This window comes from Cuculus canorus, chromosome W (genome assembly GCF_017976375.1).
Source record: "Cuculus canorus isolate bCucCan1 chromosome W, bCucCan1.pri, whole genome shotgun sequence".
NCBI lineage: Eukaryota > Metazoa > Chordata > Aves > Cuculiformes > Cuculidae > Cuculus > Cuculus canorus.
Genome location: NC_071440.1, coordinates 20,374,576 through 20,382,017, shown reverse-complemented (window position 1 = coordinate 20,382,017; position 7,442 = coordinate 20,374,576).

Genomic DNA, 7,442 nt, shown 5'->3' with positions numbered 1-7,442 from the left:
TTTACATTATGAGATAAAAGATCAATCCTCCTCTTTTCCTCATTCAGAGCTATTTTTTCCTATAATCTGAGTTACAGAGTATCCTTGGTATTCCTTTCATCATTCACATGGTAACTATATATTTAAGTTAAAACTGACTTAGACCAAAAAAGTGTCAGATTAGTGTAGGTCAGACTTTAAGACCTCCACCACTTGACATATTTCTCCTACCAAAAGAAATGTGATTTTCTAATGAAGTTATGCTGCATCAGTTTAGGTGTGTGCAGCTTCCTTTTGGAAAGGTGGAGATCAGGTCCTCTAGTTTCTATGGTTTTGTGAATAATTATCGAATTCTTTGTTTTCCTAGTCACCAAGCCAAATCTTGGCCACTTGCACCATGGACATGGTGCTCTAACAATTGGGGAAAGTAGCAACTGCTCTCACATCCTCCTCCTCTTTGTGTATAAACTTATGAAAACTTATTATCCATGACTAATTTCAGAAAAATATAGTCCTCTTGATGAGGTCTCATCCACTGCCACTGTGTACTCAATAACTATCTGCTGTCTAATGCCATCTATGGAAATGTGTTGGACTGCTCCATTTTGCCATCAACAGTAATTTATGAATTAAATCAAAAGCATAAATAATTGTAACATATAAATATTACAGATTTTATTGCCTTTTGAAATCATGGTAATTTGTCCAGAAACTGTACGCTATATCATAAATCTACACTGTACACTTGATGATTATAAAATTTCTAAGTAGGTGTAGCAGTTTATCAGGATAATCTATCATATAGAGGTGCTTTGCAGGTGTTTTTTTTTTTTAAAGCAAATGCAGCCAGTGAGTTCTCATACTGTTACATATATTTAGATGGCACTTTTTTCAAAGTTACAAGTGAAGTTTCATAGAGGAATGTGACACTCTAGGACTGTTTGTACTACAAAGATTAATCATGGTCTTTACAGAATATAGAGACGTTAGACAGCAAGTTCTTAATCTGACTACTCTGATTCAAATGAATAGATCTGACTGTTAACCATGCTTCTTTGACTGGACAAAAGCAATGAAAAAAAACAAACGCATAAAGATGAAGCACTTGTCTTCCGCAAAAGAAGGCAAAATATTCTGTAGTGTGAGATATGCATTAGCCTAAGCATCACTCAAGTAACCAGCACTGGGTGCACACAAGGGACTGGCTTACTCATTCCCTGTCTCGGCTATTATTTCTGTTAAATCTGTTCATTTAATAGTACGTGAAGAAGGCAAGACTAATATTCAGTAACTGTGATGCAAATTAGCTGCATCTTTCTGAAAGTCTAATGATTGCAGATTCTCTCTTGTTTTATTCAAGCAATTGTCGATATCCTGGCTGTGTTACAAAGTTGGGTTTACAGTCCATTGGCTTGTGTCAGCTGGATCGGTTTGTAGGACCAAACAGAGCTGATCCATCCAAATCATTGTGTCAGAGTACTTCCTTGACTGTTTAAGAATGTGTGTTTTGCACAATAACACTGTACATTGAACAAAACTGTCAATAGCAGTAACATGTAGGCTCCTTTACTTGTTTGCAACACCTACTTTTCATCTGTATTTGCTAAGGTCCACGTGCTCAATGGCATGTAAATATGCAAAGATACAAAAGACACCAGTCGCATTCACAGCAATAATCCACAGGCAGCAACAAGGTAGTGAAAACTGAGACTTCATGACTACAAGTTCTAAGTAGTCCCTCTATTTGTATGAATGAGAGTCACTGAGCACAGAAACATGCATGGACGTAGCACTTTCTCAAGACTGCATCACTTTGAGCCACTCAGCCCACCACCTGTGAACCACTACCCATTCTGCAGCAGATCAGGAGATACAGAGCTACACACTTTGGTTAGAAGAAAGCCCAGAACACACACGTACACGTTCTGATGCAGTTAGCTGGTTTTCAACAGAGCCTACTGGTAAACATAATGAAGAATCAATTCCTGAGTTCTGTCAGACCCTCATCAAAATATTTGCAATTAAAATAGTGAAATGATTATGTTTTTATAACAACTGACCTTTTATTTACTTTTTTTTTTATGGTTACATATGTATTATCTCTCTTTCTTGTCTACCAAATATAATTCAAGATGGTGTGTGAGGTCTGAGGATTTCCACAGAAAATGTTTCTTGCAGAGCAAGGCAAGGGCAGATATTAAGCTCTTTCACTGGTGCACAGAAATCACTCTGCCAGTCCTGCATTTAGTTTGAAATATGCCATGTTCTTTAGGAAAGTAGGATGAGGGTAAAAAAGTATGAAGGGGGAAGAGGACAAACAACATTTGATGTATAAAGAGGTAGAGGGATTTGCAACGGGGGGATGTGTGCATTTGCTTTTTTTATAGAATAAATTAGGATCCTACCTATATCTTATCCAGCCTCAGAATTTGCACATTTCAGATGTACAACAGTCTGACAGGTCAAGTTTTTGTCAAATGTGTCACTTCTCAGGAATGGAGTGCTACTGCAGAGATGTTTGTGCTGTGAAACAGGAAAGTACCATATGCGCCATGAAAGACATTAATGCTAATATAGAATATCCCTCTGGATAGAATCACAGAATCATAGAATCACAGAATCATTTAGGTTGGAAAAGACTTTTAAGATCATTGAATCCAACCATCAACCTAACACTGCCAAGCCCACCACTAAACTATATCCCTAAGCGCCACATCTGCACGTCTCTAAATAACTCCAGGGACAGTGTTTTGCGGAATCAAACCCTATAACCCAAAATGATCGGGTAGAGATGGGAGATTCTCCGTAGAAATAGCTTACCGGGGAGTGCCTTACAATGTCCCACTCCCCACCAATCCTGCAGCCGGGCAGAGAGCCTGGTGCACTGGTTCTCCTGTATTTCCACTGAGAAAAGAAGCTGGGTTGATGATGTTAGTAACCACAATTCCCATATCATGTTCCAATGTTATAGCTTGGTATCTTAGGAACCTTTGTGGAGAAAGCCAGTGCCCACCTTTCACTTACAGACACTAACACAGTCATTTTCTGGACCAAAGTAAATCTTCGCGCCTCCTGGGTGTTTAGCACCGCTCCTAAACAGCCAGGCCCTAGGGCAATCCCTTGCTTCTCATGAGAGAAAAGGAAAAATGGCTTACTCACATGTGCAAGTCCTAAGGCCGGGGCTGACATCAGGGCTTTCTTCAGCTGTTCAAAGCCTTGCACAGCCTCTTTGCTCTGTTGGAGGTATTTCTGTTCGGCGGTGGTTAGTGCATACAGGGGTTTAACAAGCAGTCCATAGTTATAGATCCATAGCGGACACCACCCCGTCATCCCCAAGAAAGTTCATAACTCTTTCACTGTTTACAGTCTCAGGGTTTGGTATATTGCCTCATTTCAGGCCTATCCTAAATTTCTTTGTCCAGCACTGATTTCATAGCCCAAGTAGATTACCTCGTGATGCATTATTTGGGCCTTCTTTTAGATATCCGGTATCCCTGGAGCCCCAAAAAGTTTAACAGACTCACCATCCGGGTCATGCAAGCGTTGTCTTTGTGGCAATCAGGGTATCATCTACATACCGCAACAGTCTCCCTTCCTCAGGTGGGGCTTCCAGGCCTCAAGATCCTTTGCAAGTTGATTACCAAATATCCAGGTGAGTTGAGCTCTGCACCTGCTTTCAGGAACAGGTAATCTTGAGTGCTATCATGAAGCACATGCAAGAGAACCGGGTGATCAGGCCCAGTCAACATGGGTTTACAAAAGGCAGATCTTGCCAAACTAACCTGATCACCTTCTATGACAAAGTGACTCGACTACTGGATGGGGGAAAGGCTGTGGATGTAGTCTTCTTGGACTTGAGTAGAGCCTTTGACACAGTTTCTCACAGCATTCTGCTGCAGAAACTGTCAGCCTCTGGCCTGGACAGGCGCACACTCTCCTGGGTTGAAAACTGGTTGGATGGCCGGGCCCAGAGAGTGGTGGTCAATGGAGTTAACTCCAGCTCGAGGCCAGTCACAAGTGGAGTTCCTCAGGGCTCGGTACTGGGTCCAGCCCTGTTCAATGTCTTTATCAATGACCTGGATGAAGGCATTGAGTGCACCCTCAGCAAGTTTGCAGATGACACTAAGCTGGGAGGAAGTGTCGATCTGCTGGAGGGTAGGGAGGCTCTGCAAAGGGATCTGAACAGGCTGGACTGCTGGGCCGAGACCAATGGCATGAGGTTTAACAAGGCCAAATGCCGGGTCCTGCACTTGGGGCACAACAACCCTATGCAGCGCTACAGACTGGGGGAAGAATGGCTGGAGAGCTGCACGGAAGAGAAGGACCTGGGGGTAATGGTTGACAGACGACTGAACATGAGCCAGCAGTGTGCCCAGGTGGCCAAGAAGGCCAACGGCATCTTGGCTTGTATCAGAAATGGGGTCACCAGCAGGTCCAGGGAGGTGATTCTCCCTCTGTACTCGGCACTGGTGAGACCGCACCTCGAATACTGTGTTCTCTTCTGGGCCCCTCACCACAAGAAGGATGTTGAGGCTCTGGAGCGTGTCCAGAGAAGAGCAACAAAGCTGGTGAAGGGGCTGGATAACGTCTTATGAGGAGCGGCTGAGAGAGCTGGGGTTGTTTAGCCTTGAGAAGAGGAGGCTGAGGGGAGACCTTATTACTCTCTACAACTACCTGAAAGGAGGTTGTGGAGAGGAGGGAGCTGGCCTCTTCTCCCAAGTGACAGAGGACAGGACAAGAGGGAATGGCCTGAAGCTCCGTCAGGGGAGGTTCAGGTTGGATATCAGAAAAAAATTCTTCACAGAAAGAGTCATCGGGCACTGGAACAGCTGCCCAGGGAGGGGGTCGAGTCGCCTTCCCTGGAGGTGTTTAAGGAACGGGTGGATGAAGTGCTGAGGGACATGGTTTAGGGAGTGTTAGGAATGGTTGGACTCGATGATCCAATGGGTCCTTTCCAACCTTGTGATTCTGTGATTCAAATGCAAGTATTTTCTGGCTGGCTTCATGGAGAGGGAGGCAAAAGTAGGCATCCTTCAGATCTAAAACAGTAAGCCAGGTTAGTTCAAGTATTAATACAGTCAACAGCATGTATGGATTTGCCACCACTGAGCAAAGGTTTTTTTGTTATTTTATTTACAGCCTCTTAAGTCCCAGGCACATTGGTGGCCCATACCTCGGGGTATATCTGGTTCGTGATTTCTTCACCGTATTTCCTTCTGTGGGAACACTGACTAAGGATAAACCCATTCTTTGCATATACTGCTGGTCATTTACCTCCAGAGTAATCTCTCCCTTTTCAAATTTGATCATTGCACACAATTGTTCTAATAAATCTCTCCCCAAAAGTGCCTTCGGGGAGTTGGGCATATACAAGAATCTGTGGTTGCCCCATTGTATTCCCAGTTTATATCTTAGAAGTTCACAAAAATACACCTTTTCACTTTGGCCAGTTGCCCCTTTTACCACGATGTAGTCATTTTCTAGGGACATCAAAGCTTGGTTCAAAACTGAATACGTTGCCTCTGTGTCAACTAAAATTCTACTTTCTTCTCCTCTTTCCCTGGCTTCATTATAACCAGTGGATCCGCTAGGTTGGATTCCCCAGGTCCCTGTCAGTCTTCCTTCACATGAGCCAATATTCCTCTTTTAGACTGGCCCAAAACCAAAAACCTAGTTGCTGTATTCCTACCCTTGACCCAGGATCCAGCAGTGTTGCAGCACATTATATCCCTCAGTCGATTCAGGAATTCAGATGGCGATTTAGAGGGACCTTGTTTACTTGTTTGCGAATGGCTCTTTTCATTCCCTTCGAGATTCACTCCTGATATACCTGTAATTTTTCTACATTTAGATCTGTCTGGATCCCACACTGAGTCTTGGATGGGAAATACTCTTTCCAAATCCCATGGTTTTGGTGGGTTTTTTTTCTGTTTGTTTGGTTTTTTGGGTTTTTTTGTTTTTTTTTCGTCTCGTTCTTCCCAGAGAGATGCCTGTGAAACTGTCAAAGCAGACCTTTCCCTGATGCAGGAAGATACCGGGCTATTCAGGGGGGAAACTGTCCGAGCCCATATCCCATTCCAGTGATCGAGGGGGAGGCTTAAGCAAATCAGATAAATCTTGTTCTGTTCTGGTGTCCAGTGAATTCTATTTATTCTAGTGCACCCTTGCTCAATACTGCACATCACTCAACACCGCCTCAGTTTACCTTTAATTGCAAAATGGTACTGCAATCCTCTTCTTACCCACTGAGCCTCCGGCTCCCTCCACCAATTCTTCCAGTGCTGTAATACGCATCCTAACAGGCTTGCCCGAGGAAATTCTTGCTTGGTTTTGCCCTCATTATACTACCTTCCAACTCTAACTTTCTCCAACTTCCACAAACCATTTAAACACTTACAAATGTCCTGTCTCTAAGTTCTCAGGGACTTCCCACAAGACTAGCAACAACAACAATTCCCATCTACAGATTACAGACACTCAGGACAATAGAGTGATCCCAACTTAGCTGAATAGCACAATAAAACAATATGATAGTCTGAATACCAAATCTGATCCATTCCCACAGCCTGCAGAATTCTGGTCCCCCTGTCCACGCAAACCTTTTGCTTTTACTCTTTCAAATTATTCTTTTCTGTCACGCAGAACACTTAACTCACATTCCGGGAGGGGAAGGGTTAACTCACACACACAGCACCTAACTTGCATAACTCGGCATACCAGGAAGGGAGGAAAAGGGAGGAGCACTCTCAGCTGCTTCTCCTGTTTTTCTCCTTTTTTTTTTTTTTCCTTCTTCTATACCAGGTATTTTAAAATGTCATCCTTTGCAGCCTTCCATTCCAAAGGTCCGAGGTAAATATACCCATTTGCCGGCTCAATGGACTTTTGGAATTAGAAGGCTTCATAGGTGCATTCCTAGGATCAAGACAAACAGGGCTTCTAAACAATTTGCAAGTCTTTCAACATTTTGAGCTCAGTCCACCTCTGGCTCCTGTCTATGGAGGAAGAACGTCCCCTGGTAAGCTATCCCTTTCAATTCCACTGGTAGTGTTATATGTCAAACAATTCACAGAGTATACTTATAAAACACACAACGTATAGCAGTGATCACTCGCTTCGTTTGTCTCCGGCTGCTTCCTTTGCAGGAGAGCAGAACCGCAGCTCGGAACTCTGCACAATTGTGCATCTCATGCAACCACGCACTCACATGCAAACACTCCACAACATAAGAGAAGTTTAAAATGAGCTCTTAACGATGTTAAAATATACGTGGTACTGATACTGAAGATTTGCAACAGGTGTAGAAGATGATAGCTATCTCATATGCAGCACTTCTGCTTCCTCAGCAAGGAATACCCAGTTAATAATAATATTATATACTATAATATTATCTTATCTATAATACCATAATCCCTCACTCTGCGTCTCCGTCTAATGAGAATCTTGGGATTATATTTTACCTGGTG